Source organism: Haemaphysalis longicornis, unplaced genomic scaffold, assembly GCF_048455015.1.
Source record: "Haemaphysalis longicornis isolate Haplotype H1 unplaced genomic scaffold, Haemaphysalis longicornis Haplotype H1 scaffold_5, whole genome shotgun sequence".
Lineage (NCBI taxonomy): Eukaryota > Metazoa > Arthropoda > Arachnida > Ixodida > Ixodidae > Haemaphysalis > Haemaphysalis longicornis.
The window spans coordinates 112,650,167-112,670,791 of record NW_027526385.1 but is presented as its reverse complement, the minus strand read 5'-3'; the positions used below and the strand labels follow the sequence as shown (position 1 = coordinate 112,670,791).

At 46.6% G+C, this 20,625-nt stretch overlaps 1 long non-coding RNA gene across 1 annotated transcript; it reads left to right on the top strand.

Moving 5' to 3' along the window:
• Positions 1–9,526: 9,526 nt before the first annotated feature.
• On the top strand, positions 9,527–16,221 carry LOC144138693 (uncharacterized). Its single transcript, XR_013315936.1, has 3 exons — positions 9,527–9,826; positions 11,352–11,621; positions 14,639–16,221. It is a non-coding gene; the product is annotated as an uncharacterized LOC144138693 (long non-coding RNA).
• Positions 16,222–20,625: the final 4,404 nt, after the last annotated feature.

The following is a 20,625-nucleotide window of genomic DNA, read 5'->3' as shown; positions in this document are numbered from 1 at the left end:
GCTTGCCGTGAGGCACCTCGTAATACTAGCCAAAACTAATGGGCCCCGGCGGTTGGCTTTTCATTTGCAACAGTGACAAATGACCCCACATCTGCCGGCAGGGACATAATGCAAGGCACAATGTACAAGCTTGCCTCATGATAAAATAATGTTTTATGAACCATGACATTACATTTCAACCATGGGCTTCACCAGGGAACTTGTATGCATTGTTCTGTGATGTTTGCAGTTCTTGTTATTGCTATGTGGGGTCATTTAGTCTAAATGTATGGTTATAAAACTCCATATACCACCAAACCTTGCACGTGCTGTACCATATGAATATTTTTTCGTAAAGCAAAAAGAATAATGCAAACGAAAATAAATAGCTTGGTTACCCAACTTTTATAAGTAGATTATAAGCCGCAGCAAGGAGGGAACTATATTATGAGCCGCAGTACGGAGGAAACAATACATTTTGCATTTGGTCTTCCTTCAAATTGAACCTTCCTGCTCAGCTCAAGAATAAGGCACTACACATTGCAGGTAGCTACCGTGATTGGAAGTTTGATGCAATACTGAGAAGCCAAGAGTTTTAAGGTTCAAGGAAGTTTTGTGTGGTTGAAGTGTTGCACACCAAATTGCTTTCACTGCATAGTATGGTTATGCTGTGCAGTGAAGCTCGAAGGATGTGTACTGCAGTTCGGCAAAGTGAACATATAATTGGTTTTTTACGAAGTTTTGGATAATCAACTACCTCTAAAGTTATAACTCTGTACTGAGATGTGGTTTAAATATATGTTTTAACAATCGGTGACACAAGTTCAAGGAAATTATAAGCTGACATTGAGCTTCAATAGAAAGTCACACAGAACCGAGCTTGGAAAGCACGAATGTTTCATACCATAATCGTGTGTCATATTGTGCAATATGTGGTCTCACACCTGCTGCACCATTTGTGAACCGAGGATGACGCACCCTTTTTGTACCCCTTTAGGTGGGTGCTTTTGCAGAAGATGCTCCTACAGATTGGGGTGCTATGTAGCACCCTAGGATACTTTTAGGTCGAAAAGGGTGTTATAAGGCACCTGTCTTCTGGGGTGCTTCACAAAGGGTGCTCCTGTGGCGACAGAATCCAAGCACCCTAAAGGGTGCAAAATTTTCAGTTTTTAGGGTGCTCCTGCGGCGACAAGCTGAAGCACCCTTTTGGGCGTAAAAATTTTTAGTGTGTAGAGCCCTGGCCAGTAATATCGTCGGTGGACGCGGTCATAAGTGCGAGCAGCGCCAAGGTGGCCAGCCATCGTGACGTCGTGGAGCTGGCGGAGGACATCCGAGCGAAGTTGCACGGGTACTGCACACTAAACTTTTCAACACCCTTAAAGGTGCTAAAAGGGTGCACTCAACATTTTGCACCCTTTTTGCACCTTTTAAGGACTAAAACATTGCTCCGGCACCCAATCATGAGGGTGCCACATATTAAGGGGTGTAAATCTTAACATTTTTACACCCTTTAAGGTGCAAGGAGGGTGTACTGAACATTTTGCACCCTTTTTGCACCTTTCAAGTACCCAAATATTGCTCGGGCACCCCACCTCGAGGGTGCCAAAATTCAGGGGTGTAATCAACAGTTTCATAGGGTGCTACGACCGTTAAAGCGGTGCTAAAAAGTATTTCTTCTCGATTGGGGTGTTACCACGGCACCTTATCGTTAGGGTGCCTAAAGGAACGGTGTGTGAATGCAAGCATGCAAAATTGCACAAAAACAGGCTGAATGTTTAAACCGCACATTGCACTATTTCACCGCCCGTTGAGAGAATAAATATGAACTCTCCACATAGACCAGGGGAAAGGCTCTAAAATTGCTGTTCGTAAATTGAACAAAACGTGCTGAATGTTTAAATTCCACTCTGCACTAATCTACTTCTTCGAGTGTATCACAAGGTTCGTTTCGATGTCTGAGTGCACGGGAAGGGAAGGCTACAAAATGCCTCTTGTAGTCCTATAAATAAAACGTTTACGCGAGGCATCGGTGTCCTCAACGAAATCGAATTTACCTAAGAATTTGTTCCCGTATTATTATGCCCCGGGCAAAAATTCCAACAAGACTTTCTTGTTGGGCTCACAGCACGCCTGTGGGGCCAATACGAAGTTCTGTCGGCACTCTATCGTTCCAATAGCCTAGTCTTCCAACAGGGAGTTTAACCTTGATGGCGTTTGTGGGGCCAATAAGAAGCTCTGTCGGCACTCTATCGTCCCAACAGCGTAGTCTTCCAACAGGGAGTTTAACCGTGATGGCGTTTACCGGCTCGCCAACACGATAAGTCAACGCCAACAGACGCCTCGTTCGTAATCAGCGGCGCGAGCGCGCCATCAGACAGAACCGACAGACGCCCTGAAGGTGGTTTTTAGGGCCTAAACAGCAGCGTCTATGTCTGGCATAGACGCTAGACGTCAACGTTTGTGTTCTGAATTTTCCCTTCAGTAAGTAACAGTCAGACGGACGATAACATAACTATGTGAAGATATGCTTTGGCTCATACCACGGCAAGCGCAATAGTTTGTGGCTGCAGCCTCGGTTGCTCTTCGTCCACAACAAACTGAATCGGCTGTACAGCTTTCTTCGAGGGCGTGTATGCAGGGGTTCTATCTTCCTTTTTTGCGCAGGCCGACGGGGGCGGTCGTGTAAAATAATTTTCGCTCGTCGCTGCCGTAGGGTTGCCACCTTCCTGGTTTTGGACCGGCCCGACCGGTTTTTTAAACAGCGGGCCGGTTGCCGGTCCATATCTAAAACCAGCCGTCATCAGCCGGTTTTTTGGCTTTTGTGCCGTGATTATGCCCGTTTTGGCGTTTTATAAGCGTCAATTCAAAAACTAAGACGATAAATACGTGTCGACAAGCATAGGCGTGCGCACAGGGGGGGCAGAGGGGGGCGGCCGCCCCCCCCTAATCATCTGAAGGGGGCGCCAAATTTGCACCATGCCTTGCCGATGGAACACATGAAAGTAAAATTTCTGCTCAGAAATAGTTTGTGTGTGTTGCAATTCCATCACATTGAAATAAAAATTTTATAACCATCCCTCTTTGCACTGCGTTCGCACCGCAAGGCCTTCAGTGAGAAGAGGTCGGGAGTTGCTCTGGGGGGGGGGGCGCGGCGGTAAGACTTTGCCCCCCCAAATTGAGAACTCTGCGCACGCCTATGTCGACAAGCTGCGCAAAGACACGCGAGCAGAGAAAATACGCGGGCTAGCGCGCTGCCTCAGATGGAGGGGGACCTAAGGGAAGAACAAAATAACGAAATTCTACCGCCGCGGTCAGCAATTGCGGTTACTTTTCAGTGAAGCACATGCAGAGCGATTAACCAAGCTCTCAATCACTTTCAGTACAAACGTTATGTTGATTTCTCTCTAAGAAAACACTACAATAAATGGCACTGCATGTTAAAAAACATGGCGTCTTTTTTCAACACAATCCCCCCCCCCCCCCCGGAAGGCCCGTTTTTTTTTTTCGGGGAAAGGTTGTAACCCTACGCTGCTGTTCTGCCTACCTGCTTGCTGTACCTATTACGTCGCCGCCACCGCAAATCCCCACTTGTTACAAACTCAGAGGTTTTCGCACTGTTAGCAGTCGTTTTACACGATGGGTTTGATGCGCCTGACATGCCAGGAGTGACATCGCTTGTAGTATTAGAGCGACGTTGCTTGTCTGCAAGACGGTGCCGGTCAAACAAGCGTTATCAACGCCATAATTCTAACGACACATTCCATTTATTTCGTGGCTGCCGTGGCTTGCGCAGAAAAGGTCGGGTTGACTGCGATAGCTTTTCTTGAGTCAAATAATGGAGCTTTGGCTCAAACGCTTGCAGCGCTAGCAATGCGGCCTCGTCTGCAAGACCGGTGAGTGAGAAACAAGCGTTAGGACAGCCAGAATTTCAAAAATGCAGCATAAACTAGACCATCGTTAAAGGAGGCGATGACTAGACACAAGCAACAATATTCTTTGACAACTTACGTAACTATAGAGTTGTTTTAGGCGCCTCGAACACTGCCCGCCGACGTAGCTGTTTGTTGCACTCGCCGACCGGTTCTCGTAGGGAGCGGTCGCGCGATGGCTAGCTCCGCAGGAGTAGGGGCGAGCGGAGGCGCCGGACCGGTTTCGCCGCCGAGCGGCCCGCCCGCCGGGTACCGATTTCTCCTACCCGCGCTTCCCTCCAGCGAAGGCATGAAGGCGTGCGTAGTACTGCACTGCGACCTCGAAGGACGGCCGTACAGGATCGAGGATTTCCGCTCACCGCTGGAGGAGCTTGGAGTGATCAAGGCGGTGAGTGGTATCGGGCCATTCCAAATGAGCCACGTTTGGTTGGTGAAGTTACGAACGAAGGAGGCGAAGGAGAAGCTCGTAAGGAGCGGCAGTTTGCGAGTAAAGGGACGGTATTGTGCCGTCATCGACCCGGCGAGACAGGACGTCACGATCAAATTGCACTGGGTGCCGTTTGATGACCCTAACGAACCGTTGGAGAGAATATTGTGCGAGTTCGGTGAGGTTAAGGAAATCAGAAGAGAAGAGTGGAGGGTTCCCGGGTTTTCGCTGCCGGACTCAACAACCCGCACGGTCCGAATGACCCTGCGTGAGGGTGTCGTCCCCGACTCGCTCCCGGAACTCATTCAGTACGGGGACGGGGTTGTGTTGTGCGTGGTACCGGGACGAGCCCCTACATGCCTGCGCTGCGGGATGCGGGGTCACATTCGTCGCGACTGTGCGACGCCGCAGTGCGCGAAGTGCCGTGCTTTCGGGCACGTGCGGCAGGACTGCGTAAGGACGTACGCGAACGTGACGGGAAACCGTCGCGTAAACGAGGTCGCCGAGGAGCTCATGGACCAGGTGGAGGCGGAGCGAGCGGCAATCGCGGCACCGGTGCCCACCATCAACACGGGCAGCGGCGGAGACGGCGATGGGGACCCCCCGGCAACGAAAAACGAGCCGGCTCCGAAGATGGCCGCCCCAGCCGAGGCAGCTCAGCAAGCCGACGGGGAAGACGGGAAGAAAGAGCAGGAGGGAACAACCCAAGTGAAAGAGGGGCACAAGGAGAGCGAGGAGGACGCCATGCAGGCAGCGTCCGAGGACGGCGAGGAGGAGGATAGCAGCACGGAGGTGGCGATGGACGCCACCCAGGGTTCCGGGAAACGGCCCCACGACACGGGGGACGACGCCGCTGCGGCCCAGCGGCTGCGGCGGTTGGAGAGTGACTGGAAGGTGGTGACGGGGAGAAAAAAGAAAGCCGTCAGGGTCTCCCAGCGATCAACTTCCCTGCCGCGCGAACGGAAAACGGGTGATGGAGACGGCGGGCAACCGCCGACCGTGAATGGGTGAGGGGGGTACCGGCGTACCATGCTCCTCACCCAATGGTGCTGTTCCTTTTTGACGCCACTACGTTCAGATCAAAATTACGCGTAGCCACCCTCAACGTAAGAGGTTTAGCCAACAGGCGTCGACAATACCAAGTGCGACGCCTCTTGCTCGAAAGAGATCTTGATTTGGTGGCTCTGCAGGAAACAAAAATTGAAAGTGAGCGGGCGACAGATAGCATGGTGCAAATTTTTTGTGATAGGTTTGAAGTGTGCGTGAGTCACGCGGTAGGGAATTCCGCAGGCTGTTGTTTATTGTTGCGTAAGTCTGTTAACATGATAGTTCAATGTGTGGTGTCTTGTGTTTTGGGGCGCTTTGTCGTATGTGATTTTTTGTTGGGAGACAAAGAGTTCAGAGCGATTTGCGTGTATGCCCCAACAAAGTCTAAGTGCCGCAGGGAATTCTTTGCTGAAGTGACAAAGTTTTTTGAATGTGAAAGAAGCATTATAGTAATGGGCGACTTTAATTGTGTATACCGTACTTGTGACAGGGCCAACCCGAACGCGCCAGCAGATGCAAGTGCACAGTTCCTAGAGGCGCGGATCGCTGAGCAGAGCCTACACGACGCTAACAGTATTCTGAGTGGTGCAGGGACCCTGGCTTTCACACACTTTCAGGGGTCCAGCCATGCGCGTCTGGACCGCATATACGTGTCGTCAGAGCTTGTACCAGTATGTCATAATTATGATGTAGAACCACAGTCATTCAGCGACCATTGTCTGGTTACGTTGTCGATGGGTTCTGAGAGAAAGCAAAAGTCAAATTTTAATTGGGAGCTGTGGAAACTGAATGTCAAACTGCTTCAGGATGGTTTATTTGTAGAGAGAGTTCGGGAATGTTTGATGCGCGACAATTATGACAAGGCCAGCGAAAATTGTTTCGAAGCGTGGGAACGTTTCAAGCAGAAAGTCAAGACGATAGTTATCGAACGCTCTGGTCAGGTCTGCCGCGCAGAGAGAAAGGAGGAAAATGAGCTCCGAAACCTCTTGGCCCAGCTCACCAAGGAAGAAAATAAGATGCCCGGAAGCTTCACTTCGGACATCAAAAGGGTCAAAATAGAAATAGAAGCCAAGGATGCCGAGAAGTACAAAGGAGCGGTAATAAGGGCGAGAGGGGAAAAGTTATTGGCGGGGGAGCAGCCCACTAAACGCGCACTGGCAGATGAGAAGAGTTACGCACGCAAGCAAGAGATAAGCCAAATAGCATATCGCGGTGCGATAAAGAAAGAACCAAAGGCCATCATGAATGCATTCACCGAACACTACATGGGACTTTTTGGGAACAAAGAGCCGCCAAAGGGTGGATTCGAGACGGAATTCTTAAAGTTTCTACCTCAACTGAGCAATGACACCACGGAAAGACTACAAGTACAAATCAGTCAGGCAGAGATTGAGCTAGCGATAGACGAACTAAACGACGGAAAATCGCCTGGACCAGACGGATTGAACGCTCGTTTCTATAAAATGTTCAAAACCGAACTTTCGGGGCTGCTGCAAGTAGTCTTTGAAGGCAGTTTACAGAGAGGCGTTCTGCCACCGTCTTTTTATCGAGCGCACACGGTACTCATACCAAAGAGCAAAGAGCTAGAACAACTGATAAAGGTGACGGGGTATCGCCCCATAACATTATTGAACATCGATTATAAGGTTCTAATGAAAGTCTTGGCAAAACGAGTGCAGTCGGTAGTTCAAGAGTTGGTAGGCCCACATCAAACGTGTGGCATAAAAGGAAGAAGTATTTACACGAACATTCACACAGCACGGAGCGTTCTTGAGTGTTGCGATGCTGACGACCGGAACGTGGCAATGTTACAAATCGATTTGGAAAAAGCGTTTGACAAGGTTAACCACAACATTCTTTTTACTGTTTTGGAACACATGAAATTGGGCTCGGTAATAACAGAAGGAATCAGAGTAGCGTATAAGCATTGCACAACGAATCTCATAGTTAATAAACAGTTATCAGAACGAATACAAGTTAAGTCGTCAGTCAGACAGGGCTGTCCCATTTCCCCACTGTTGTTCGCGTTATACCTAGAACCACTGTGTGCAAAAATTATTCAGAGCGAGCAAATACGTGGATTCCGACTAGGTGCATGTGAGGTGAAGGTTTTGTCGTACGCGGATGATGTGGCCGTATTTTGTGCCGATCGGGAGAGTGTGTGTAATGTGGTATCGGTCACGAAGGAATTTTGCGAAACCACAGGTAGTAATGTAAATTTGAATAAATGCATAGGGACGTGGCACGGCGAATGGCAAAATACGCCCAGCGTGTTCGAAGAGGTCGAGTGGACAACCACGCCCACTAAGTATCTGGGAGTACCGCTCGATAGGTACCGCGAGAACACGCTTTATTTGCAAGGGAGAGCGCGTGAAATGAAGGCGCAAGCGGAAGTGTGGACCGGCCGGCATGCATCGATCTTCGCCCGAGCGACAATTTGCAACACGTTTCTAATAGCAAAGTTATGGTATGTCATGCAAGCGCTGTATTGTACACGGGCTACCATCCAAAAGTTTCATAGGTTGCTTGCCATGTTCGTGTGGCAATCATGCTTCGAGAGAACGAAACGCAGCAACTTGTTTCGCAGGTTAAAAGGGGGCGGGCTGGGGTTGTCGAACCTGTTTGTTAGACAATTGGTGGCGAGGTTTTTATATTTGCGAGACGAGACAAACCCATTTCTTCGAACGTACATGCAGATCAGATTGTGTTCTGCGATGCCCAATTTTATAGTAACTACGACAGATATGAAGAGATACGCAGTGAGTGGTTTTTTGCGTGAGGTGGTAATGTCCTTCAGGTTTTTAAGCGAGCGATTTTCAATTGAGTACTTGTCAAACGTTACGCGTAAACGGTTATCCTGTGATGTGGTAGAACTCCTGTGTCCCGAACCAGTGTATAGAATGAAATACCTCGGAGGTCATAAGCATGACGTGCTCAAACGTGTCAAGAAAATGATCATACCCGCAGGAGTAAAAACATTCTTTTTTAAATTGCACACTGAGACCTTACCAGTCCTAACGTGGCTTGACGAAAGGGGGTTGTTTTTGCCTTGGGGCAAAGATTGTCGACTGTGCAAAAAGCCAGAAAGCGTGGAACATGTTTTTGTCGATTGCTGGGACGCCGTCTTCTTCTGGGACGTCCTCCAGAGGACTCTAAAAAAGGACCTCCCGCTGACACCGAAAGGCATACGTTTTCTTGAAGTTGAATGTGATGAGGCTCCTTACGATGTATTCTTCCTCCTCGGCCTACATGCTATATGGCGTAGCAGAATGGCAGTCAGAAACAGTGATGAGAATGCCAGGCCAGTGGATTCTTACTTTGCAGAAAATGTTAGCAAACTGAAAGAAGTGTACGCCAAACAAGAATATGATGATGAGGTTTTGTCACTTATGAGTGCATTAAGCGTAATTAAGGCCCACAAATATTAACTATCAACTATAGGTTCGGCAACGTTGCTAGGCCAACCTAAAGAGTTTTTACGGTGTGTGAGACCAAACCAGGCTCAGAAAGAAAATGTGAGAGTAAGGGTTGTGTGCGACCGTTACTACACGCAGTTGTGAAAACAAGGACAAGGCTAAGCCGGAGTTACGGTTGGCCGCCTTATGCATTGTATGTTTGTACCAGGTTTCGTTGTTGGTACTTTTTCTTGTCCGTACCGTGAGTGTTTATTTATAAATGACCGGCAATAAAGAAAAAAAAAAAAAGTAGCTGTTTGTTAACGCGTCCGTTTACTGTTTTGTAGGTCAATGGTTCGATTCCTCGTCGAACGTGTTTTTTTTTTTTTTTTTACGTGAGGGTTTCATTAGCTCCTTTCTTAACGACCAGGGTAAGCACCTGTTCCTTGCTTTCTATCACGCCAACATTTACCGCCCTCTTCCTAAACCCAAAGTAGCTCGTTTTCTCGCACGTTCTCTCTTAAGAAGCCCGCCGTGAAAACAAAACCAAAACAAACGTCAAACCTCTTTACAATATCAGTATATATGTCAATTACTTTATGTGTATTCACTTTTTGTGTTTAAAAACCTTAAATTTAAGTTATAAACACATTTCAGACTTCGAAAGCAGAAAAATAATTACCAACATTACAGTAGTAACACAATTTTCGTCAAACGTAGAGGTGCTGCATTTGAAGTCTGGCAACTATCTCTCACTTTTGTGTGTGTTTTTTCATGGCGTTTTGTGCCGAGTGGTTGGTGGCGTGATTTAATCTGTTTTATCTATTTCAAGCTTAAATCATAGTTATAGAAGCTTTATGGGTGATGTCTACCCTTCTAACCTACGCGTGTGTTGAACATGGGGACCCCGGAAGAACGATCATCGCTGGATAAAATACTGCGCGTCAAAAGTGGACGACATTGCATCAGAACAAAGCGTGTTCGTGTGTCCGCGAGATGAAGACGACAGTGAAGGAGAATTTTACGTTGGAGACATCGTTTTTGCTCGGGTAAGTACGCATTTTTTATTATTCTGTATTTGGTTGGAACGAGTTCTGGTGTTTATGGGTCAGTAATTCGCTAGACCCCCATCTCGTTTGCTCTGAGAGCCTACGTGAGATACTTGTGTGGCGCCCAGTCCACCGTTTCCGCAGAAGTCAGCATCAATTTACGCTGAAGCTAGACCTTGGCTACGATGCTCGCGCTGTGGTACACGGCTGCTAATAATTTCACATCACGCAAGGCTCTTTAACACCGGGGCGTTTGTTTATGTGTCTCTCAAACAGTGCCTTTGCGGTTGCAGATCGCAGTCGCAATTTCGCGTGAGTGGCACAACGCTGTGATTAGTCCTCCCTCGTGAATACCCGCGGTATACCAAGAAATAACATGAACAGGAGGTTCCCTGGAAGTGCATGTGAAAACGCGTACACGTGATTCCATGGCTGGCGTCTCGTAGGTGTTGTGAAATCTCTGTCCCCCCCCCCCACGAATTCCGTGCAGTGCGCTTCGCAGCTATTGCGCTCGCGAGACCGGCGACCGTACGCCTCGCGGTCTTCGGGCCGCGATATGTGTGCTGTTCTCGTGAAGCTCGACAACAGCGAAATTGCCGTACTCGCTCGCCAACGCGCCCCGACAGCGTACGCGTCGACCGGGTGCTGACGGAGTTGTGCTGGAAGAAAAGCAGGCAAGAGATGAGGGCGCACGAGGTGTAGTTAAACATGAGAATTAACAAAGTGCAAGGTGGAGAAAATAGTATGCAAGGGCCGGAAACGGTGAGAGAGTTCGGGCCGCGCGCCAGCGAGCGAGTGCGGTAATTTACGTTGCCGAGTTTCACGAGTCCGGCACGAATATGACGACGCCCGTCTGAGAGTTCATAGAGGTATAGAATTCACATACGTGCAAATTGAAGGTGAAATGCGCGCATGTGGCCTCGCAGGGAGTTAGCATAGTCTCGGGGTAGTGGGGGAGATTTCAGAACGCCTACGAGGCGCCTGCCGATTCTGTCAGAGTAGCTCTCGGGAAGTCTGGGGCTTGATATCAGAGGCATATGTATTGTTTAAATTAGTGCAGAAAATTGAGCCGATTCGCAAGTTCTCATTTTCGCAAAACCGCAGGCCATACAGAGACTAACAAGAAAGCTGTAGGCACTCACTCAACTCGATTTATATTGGAGAATTGAACGTGCAGATACAAGTCAGACATTGAAATGGAGAAGCCTCAACTACCACACACCAGTTCCGATTGAAAGCAAGGGATACAGATGAGCTGCTAGCATGCGTTCCATGCAAATTAGCTCAGTAGCTAGCTTTGCATATATCATGCATACCCCACTCACAGTACCTGCGGGTCTGATAAATACATTCTTACTGTGACCTAACTTGCACTTGGGGTGTTCCGGGAATGTTCTTATTAGTGCTTTGGAGGTTACTGTCTTTAAACGATTAAAAATATACTTGATGTAAGCATTCGTGCTTTGTGTGTGCTCTTCTTGTATTTCAACAAGTGTCAGCACACTCACAGATTATGCACCTGCAGGTGCTGCTGCTGGCTGTCCTGGGTCAGCTGCCTTCCAGTCCAGTTTCAAAGGCTTTGCCAGGGCCTCCCTTGGCCAACCGACACTGCACCTGCTGTACCCAAGTACTGCCTGGCCTTTCGTTGGTGCTCCGTACGCTTTGCCGCCAGGAATGGTCATTCATCCATCATCTGGCCGCTTGGACCACCCGTTCAGAAGTCAGCGCATTTGCTGGACACATCGGTCCAGGCACTGCTGCCATATCGGTGCACCCACCGATTATGTATTTTCAGGTTAGTTATTGCATGTTGTGGAACTTGCCATGATGTATACCTGTTAGCAGTGCTGTGGCCTCTGATTATTTGAAACATTTTCATGAAGCGGTGCTGTGCGTATGGAGCGTGTCATTGCTTAGCAGAGATATTGAAGAGAATCTGGGGCTGACGACTAAAGGGCAAGAAGAGAAATTGAACTGACTTTGAAGCAAGTATTCGTATGTAATCAAGCCAAGCAAACATTTAGGATCTTTCGATATGGTTTTAAACTTGCAATACAAACTGGTCTACTTCAGATCATACTGGTAATAATCATACTATACCGAAAAGTACATCCCGCAGTCTGTAGAATTCTGACAGCGCTTTTTTCGCAGTCTCTCATGACAGGCACTAATCTCAATGGTTGGAAGATAGTCGAGGTAGCACCAGTCTTTAAATCAGGAGACGGTACTTCACCATTAAATTTCCCTAACAAGCACCATATGCAAGGTCAGGAAACATTTCATCCACTCTCAGGTAAGGCACTAATCTCAATGGTTGGAAGATAGTCGAGGTAGCACCGGTCTTTAAATCAGGAGACGGTACTTCACCATTAAATTTCCCTAACAAGCACCATATGCAAGGTCAGGAAACATTTCATCCACTCTCAGGTCGCTAATTATTTATAAAATCACAATATCACATTCGAGTATCACCACGGTTTTCACAAGGGTTACTTGAGAAACACAACTTTCAGGATTTGTTCACGATCTACATTGATCCATTGACACAGGCTTACAAACTGCGGTATTTTTTCTCGATTTTTCTAAAGCATTCAATCGCATTGCACACCACAGACTACTTCTCAAACTTCACCCTAATGTCCTCACTTGAGCAAAAGATTTTCATTCTTCTCAAATGCAGTTTACTTCTAATAACTATATACTTCTTTTGCTCGTGCCACTTTGTTGTCCCCCCAGGCAGGTTGCTTGGTCTATCTTCCATGTTGCATATCCTCCCATGTAGGTCTATTTGCAGATGATGTTGTAATTCATCACACAATTTCTTTCAACTGCTACCGTCAATGCTTTCAATCTGATCTTAACACAATTAACTCCTGGTGCTGCAAATGGCTAATGTCGCTTATCTCTAAAACAAAGTGCATGACTTTAACGGTGGCAAGTCTCGGATTGTAAATACTTCATTAACAACAGCCTGATTACCTCTTGAGACAAAGGTGTTTTGGTAGGCCGGTAGGGGAGGGGGGATTGCATGGTGGATTTCAAAAGGTACATCGATTGGGAAAATAAGACGTGTGATTAATATTTTCATTTGCACTCCAAAACTCGCTTTATTTCATATGTTTAACCCACTGCCGTGGCTAGGGTGGTGTGCTGTGGAGGCGAATGTCGGTTAGATACCGCTTGGTGTAGCCGCTTTTCAGATGGAGGCAACACGTAGAGATGCCCGTGTTTGGAGATTTCGATGCGCACAAAAATACCCAGATGGTCAAAATTAATGCGAAGCCTTCCCCTACAGTGCTCCCCATATCCCAAGTTGTAGCTTTGGCGTGTTAAACCACCGTTTTTTTTTTTCATGTTTTTGGTATAGTACCAGCTGCTGTAGCAGGTGCAACTTAAAGGTAAAATTAAACATAATGTTTCCAAGAGCTAAATATAAAGGCCATATTGAAGTGCGTTTATGGGTCTATCTCATAGCAGTAGTGAAAGGTTATATACTCTGGTGCAGGTTAAGAACGCCAATGGCTCATGTGGTGTAGTCCAGTGTTTGACGGAATGCCGTGTAGGCAGGTAAAAGCATTATTGCAGTGATGAAACGTAGGTCACTGACCAAGTCAAGAAAGCCATTTAACGGTTTGTTGCTTGTTCACGGTGAGCATGTGTCGTGGAAAACGAAGCTATATATTGGGCATTACGCGGCGCAATGAGTTTGCATAGATATGGTGCAGATTGCCATCCATTATGTTGATAATGTTGGGCGTCGTCTGAACAATGAGGGACTCGAGCAGTAATCGAGAAGGTAGATTGCACTCAGTTGTCAGTAATTTTGTCTTGTTCCAGTCGACCACGTGTCCCGTCCTCTCACGGTGCTCTGCCAGTGGACTTGTTTTTGCATGGCCCTTGTTCACTTCGTTCCAGTGCTGCATTAATCTTCTGTGCAGATTGCCCGTTTCGCCAATGTACACTGATTTGCATTCAGCGCATGGAATCTAATACACAATACCCGGAAGCTTGGAGCGTGAGAGGGGGTCTCTCACGCTGACAATGTCAGAACGCAGCTTGCTAGTGGGCACATGCACAATGTATGCACTGCGTGTCTTGAAAATGTGTGCGAGAGTTTCACCGATGTGTGGGACGTAGGTAATTGCTGCACGTTTTGATGCAGTCGTTGTCCTGAATATAATGCCTAAAGCATTATATTCAGAAAGAAGCGAAGAGGGCGACTAGCAAGAATCCACATTGACATTAGCAGGCAGAAGCGTCCACAAGGCCTGTGTCAAAACGTGCTGCAATTCTCGTCCTACACATCAATCAAACTTTCGCACGCATTTTCAAGAAACACATTGTGCACATCGTGCACGTTCCCACTAGCAAGCTTATGTTCTGACATTGTCAGCGTGAAAGACCCCCTCTCACGCTTCAAGCTTCCAGGTGTTGTTTATGTTTTGAACAAAAAAAGTGCCATTTAAACGTGACATCTCCTTCCTTGCCGATTTCTGATGCCTGATTGTTCAGTTTGTGGGGATACGTTTAGCAGATTGCTCACATGTCTAACCTGTATTTGTGCTTGAGCAGTCAAACGCTGATGTTAGCAGTGAAGTAGGTGAAAATTGTAGTTTTATTGTAGTTGTGTGCAGATTACCTACATTGTGTTAATTCGTAGAAAAGCAAAATTGAGGTAACCCTGCTAACTGTTCCGCATCGCAGCATTTTATTATGCGAACGTTAAGGAGTTCAGCTGCTTGTTAAAGGTGAAATAAACAGTGGTACAAAAAGAAGAGCATCTACTAAACAGAAATATCTTCACAATCGCAGGATGCCAACGGTCCGCCTACCAACTTGTGTCCTGCATCGTTTCTGCTGGCTGGAGCGGTTCATGGAGCATTTTCCAGCTTCTCAAAGTTTGTGGTCAAGCGCTCCTCCAAGTGAAAGATGCCGCAGAGGGATCTTTTGTTTTAATGCCACAATTTCGCGTGCTCAGCAGCAAATTTACTCGTAAGGCTTTTTAAATATTCATCACCCAAGAGGGCATGTTACCTTCGTCTTTGGTGGAATGTGTCTGCACTCAGGTTATTTGTGACAGAAACAAGTGGACCACGTCATGAGAGTCATTGAGGCCTTGTTGATTGTGCATGCTTCTGAAATGACATTTTCATTAAGCTGAATACTTTCCACATATTACGATTTGTGAACAAATTATGGTAAAAGTCATGATTAGTTGTACTACGCTGCAGTAAGGAAATGCCAACATACGTTTTAAGCACCTCTGATATTTCAGATCGTTGGCTGGTGAGCAATAAAACAAAACTGAATTTTTTTTAAAAGTAAAATCAAATATTCGTTGTCACCAGTGCATGACCATAGTAAAAGCTATCTAGTCACCAAATTTAGAATTCGACACGAAATGCCAAGAAAAATAGGGAAATAAACTAGACAGCTGGCTACAGTAAACCAATTCGTAAAATTCCTCAATGTCTATCAAGTGATGATTCAGGCGGGTTAGTTAAGATGTCAGTGGGTTTACACACCCAACTTGCAGGGAAGCACATGAGCTCCCAATATTAACATGTTTTTAGTGAAGACCGTCTTCCTTCATTAAGCTGCTTTGCACATTGATGCCAGTCTGATAAATGTCCTGAATTTTTGTTATGATCAATCTTTGTATGGGAACCATATATTTTTATATGATGTTGCTGTGTATTTCTGAAACTGTATCTAGTCACTAATTCCAATTTGTCGTGGTCAGGTTTTTTCAACTAATTCGTAGCTTTTTTAACAATTATGGTATATTTTGTGTGCCTAAAGGAATGCCTCATTGCATGTTTAGCCTATGTAGTGTTGAAAGCGGACATTTTGCTTCAAAGTGGAATGTCGGGCTAGCAACAAGGTACTTCGCGTGCTGCTCACTTTCATTCATGCCATTATTTTTTATATTATCATTTAAAATTAAAAGCCAACCGATTGCCTGTCGTTTTAATTTTGTCACCTACTTTATACTTTCTTTTTTTTTCAACTTTGTGTAAGGATTGACCATCCATATTTTTATGATACCAAGGCGTTGGACTGGGCTAGCTGGTACATGTTTGAATGGATGAAAAACCATAGGAAAACCCAGGACACAGAAGAGAACGACGGGACAAACTTGTGCCGTCATTCTGTTTTAACTGTTTCCTGTGTTTACCACTGGTTTTTTATGCATTCAAACATTTTTTATGAGTTTGTTGAACAGTGATTAGTTTAGGTGTGTTCAAACAATTGTTGGTTGCGAAGGCTCCCTGTAGCATTTGTATAAGTGCTCTCTGCTTTTTTTTTTTTTGAGCCAATACCCCACCACCAGTCTTCATGAGGTGGTCTTTTGTAGAAATAAGTTGAAATAAATATTTGTTTGCATTGCTTTACATGTTTTGAAAGAATTTCTTGTTCATTCTTGTTTCATTCAACCCCGTTTCAGAATCCTGCTTAAGGCATTTCCTCTGTTATTTTTTTTCAGAACCAGGAAGGGTGCTCATCCTCGGTTCTTGCTGAAGCAGCAGTATCCATACTTCACACGTGAGCTCTGAACACACAGTAATTATGGTATGAAACATTCTACCAGTATAAGCCTGCTTTGTAGACGTCATTGTAGATGTCAAAGCTCTTGACAGTGTAGTCCAATGTCTGGTGTAACGGGCAACGTCTACAACTTGTAAAAATTAATTTTGTGGCTATAATGTTTGTGATTATTTTAAAATGCACGTCAACTACTATTTAGAATCGCTGTCTAAATTGGCAGCCATTTTCCTGGTGGATACAGAAAGTGAAAAAGCGCATGTGTAGAGATTTCAGTGCACCTTAAATGTCCCAAATTTGCTAAAGCTAATCCAAAGCCCTCCTTGTGGTGCACTTCATATCCCATGTACAGTTTTGCGTAAAAACAGCTAGAAATTTATGATCAATTTAAACTTATTTTAATGTTTTTAAATGCAAATATTCTCAGTTTAAGCTGCCATATTTAGAGTAAAATATTTTGTAACAATTATATAGCTACCAAAGGTTTACAGAAAAGCTTTTTGCTTTTGGTTGTGCACCTTCTTATCAAAAGAAAAATGTTAAGAAAGGCAGAAGAAACCCAACTATGGAAATTAGCAAACCCTAAAGCTGCGGATAGAATGAATGTTTTGTAGAGAATCTTTTGCTGATTTCAGTTCTAGTCAACTCTAAAAAAGTCTATCGACGTAGAATGCTTACCGTGAGGCACCTCGTAATACTAGCCAAAACTAATGGGCCCTGGCTGTTGGCTTTTCATTTGCAACAGTGACAAATGACCCCACATCCACCGGCAGGGACATAATGCAAGGCACCATGTACAAGCTAGCCTCATGATAAAATAATGTTTTCTGAACAATGGCATTACATTTCAACCATGGGCTTCACCAGGGAACTTGTATGCATTGTTCTGTGATGTTTGCAGTTCTTGTTATTGCTATGTGGGGTCATTTAGTCTAAAGGTATGTTTATAAAACTCCAAATACCACCAAACCTTGCAAGTGCTGTACCATATGAATATTTTTCCGTAAAGCAAAAAGAATAATGCAAACGAAAATAAATGGCTTGGGTACCCAACTTTTATAAGTAGATTATGAGCCGCAGTACGGAGGGAACTATATTATGAGCCACATTACGGAGGGAACTATACATTTTGCATTTGGTCTTCCTTGATATTGAACCTTCCTGCTCAGCTCAAGAATAAGGCACTAAACATTGCAGGTAGCTACCTCGATTGGAAGTTTGATGCAATACTAAGAAGCCAAGGGTTTTAAGGTTCAAGGAAGTTTTGTGTGGTTGAAGTGTTGCACACCTAATTGCTTTCACTGCACAGCATGGTTAGGCTCTGCAGTAAATCTCGAAGGATGTGTACTGCAGTTCGGCAAAGTGAACATATAATTGGTTTTTTACGAAGTTTTGGGTAATCAACTACCTCTAAAGTTATAACTGTACTGAGATGTGGCTCCTGACTTTTTAAATTGATGTTTTAACAATCGGTGACACAAGTTCAAGGAAATTATCAGCTGATGTTGAGCTTCAATGGAATGTCTCACAGAACCGAGCTTGGAAAGCACGAATGTTTCATACCATAATCGTGTGTGATATTGTGCAATATGTGGTCTCACACCTGCTGCACCTGTGACCGAGGATGACGCACCCGTTTTGTACCCCTTTAGGTGGGTGCTTTTGCAGAAGATGCTCCTACAGATTGGGGTGCTAAGTAGCACCCTAGGATACTTTTAGGTGGAAAAGGGTGTTTATAAGGCACCTGTCTTCTGGGGTGCTTCACAGAGGGTGCTCCGGCGGCGACAAAATCCAAGCACCCTAAAGGGCGTAAAATATTCAGTTTTTAGGGTGCTCCTGCGGCGACAAGCTGAAGCACCCTTTTGGGCGTAAAAATTTTTAGTGTGCGCCAGAAGCAGGTCAGGTCCATCAGCCCGGTAGTTGCGGCGGTATAGGATACCATTCCGCAGCACGAACGCGTTCAGAGAAGGGTGCGTTGGCTGTGATTGGAGACGGTCGATAATAGGCCGAAACGTCGGATCACGGCGCTGGTGGTCCCCGATGTCTTTGAAATCCGACAAAGAATAGACGCAAATATCCGTGTCGAGCTCATCAGTGGGAGGCTCGCCGACGGGATAACGAGATAAACAGTCGGCATCTCTGCACAGTTTACCGGACTTGTACACAACTGAATAATCAAAGTCTTGGAGGTATAGAGCCCAGCGAACAAGCCGATTTGTGGGGTCTTTCAGAGAAGAAAGCCAGCATAAGGCGTGGTGGTCGGTTACAACGGTAAACAGCCTGCCGCACAGATATGGCCTAAATTTGCCGACGGCCCACACTAGAGCAAGGCATTCACGCTCGGTGATTGAGTAGTTGCGCTCAGATGGAGACAAGAGGCGGCTTGCGTAAGCTATCACCCGGTCGAGGCCCGCCTGTGTTTGGGCTAGCACTACCCCTATTCCATGGCCGCTGGCGTCCATGCGGATTTCCGTCGGAGCAGAGCTGTCAAAGTGAGCCAGGACTGGCGGGTTCGACAGGTGGCCGATGAGCGCGGAAAAAGCCGACTCGTGCGCTTGGCCCCAAGAGAACGCTGCATCCTTCTTAAGAAGATCAGTGAGGGGGCGAGAGATGGCAGCGAAATCCTTGACAAAACGGCGGAAGTACGAGCACAGCCCTATAAAGCTGCGCACGTCGTGCGCTGAACGCGGAATGAGGAAGTCTTAACGGCGCGTATCTTCTCAGGATCGGGTTGAACACCGGTGGAGTCGACTAGGTGGCCGAGAATCTTGATTTGGCGGCAACCGAAATGGCACTTTTTGGAGTTCAGTTGCAGACCGGCTCTACGAAAAACACCCAGAATGTCCGAGAGACGTTGCAGGTGAGTCTCAAATGTGGGCGAATACATAACGACGTCGTCAAGGTAACAAAGGCAAGTTGTCCACTTGAACCCGCGAAGAAGAGAGTCAATCATTCTTTCGAATGTGGCCGGCGCGTTACACAGTCCGAATGGCACGACTTTGAATTGGTACAAACCGTCAGGTGTTACGAAAGCGGTTTTTTCTCTGTCTTTTTCGTCAACAGCTATTTGCCAGTATCCGGACCGCAAATCGACGGATGAAAAGTAGGAGGCACCATGTAGGCAGTCGAGGGCGTAATCAATTCGAGGGAGCGGGTATATATCTTTCTTGGTAATTTTGTTCAAGTGCCTGTAATCAACACAGAAGCGCCATGAGCCGTCCTTCTTTTTCACCAAAACAACCGGCGATGCCCATGGGCTAGAGAAGGGTTCAATAACATCCCTTCTGAGCATTTCGTCAACTTTCCGCTGAATGACACCTCGCTCGGTCTGAGACATGCGATATGGGCGTCGACGTATCGGACTTCCATCCCCGGTGTTTATGTGATGCGTCACAACGGACGTCTGACCTAAGGGCCGGCCGTCGAAGTCAAAAATGTCGCTATGGCTGGCAAGAAGGCAGCGAAGCTCGTGAGCATGGTGCGCTGGAAGGTCCGGGGAAATCATTCGTACAAACTCCTTTGATTTTGCGAGGTTGTGGTGGTCTTCTTTGCCAACTTGGGCTGATTCAAGGGCCATGGCAGAAATCTCGCAGTTATCCACTGGTGAAAGCTGGGCAAGCGCTATCCCTTGAGGAAGGACTTGTGTCGAAAGTCCGAAATTTAGTAAAGGAGTGTGATCCGATTCTGGGCAACTGTTACGACCGAAAATGGGAGAGCCACGTGTCGGTCGAGCAACACGGCTGTAACCGTAGAAACGATGTAATCACCATCCGGCACGGGCGGAGACGAGGTCAGCGGAAGGTAGGTCACTGCCTTTGGTGCCAGGCGAATGTGCTCAGTGGAACGAAGCCGGGACTGAGGTTCGACATCAGTAGCAAGGGGGCTCTGTAGCTCGAGCCGAAGAACACCTTAGGCACAATCAATTAGGGCTCCGTGGTCCGCGAGAACGTCCAGGCCGATAATAACATCATGAGGGCACGTGTCCAGGACAGCAAATATAACAGGGATTTAGTGGCCGGCCAGTCCAACACGCGCAGTACACATTCCGGCTACGGTGGTCATCCCACCATCGGCAACTCTGAAAACACGGGACGGGGCAGGCGTGAGGACTTTCCGTAGGCAGCGGCGAACGGACAAGCTCATGACGGACAACTGCGCACCTGTATCGACTAAAGCAGTTACCGGGACATCATCGACATGAAGGGCTAATAAGTTGTGCTTTCCAGAACGAGGAGGTAGAGGATTTTTGGGCC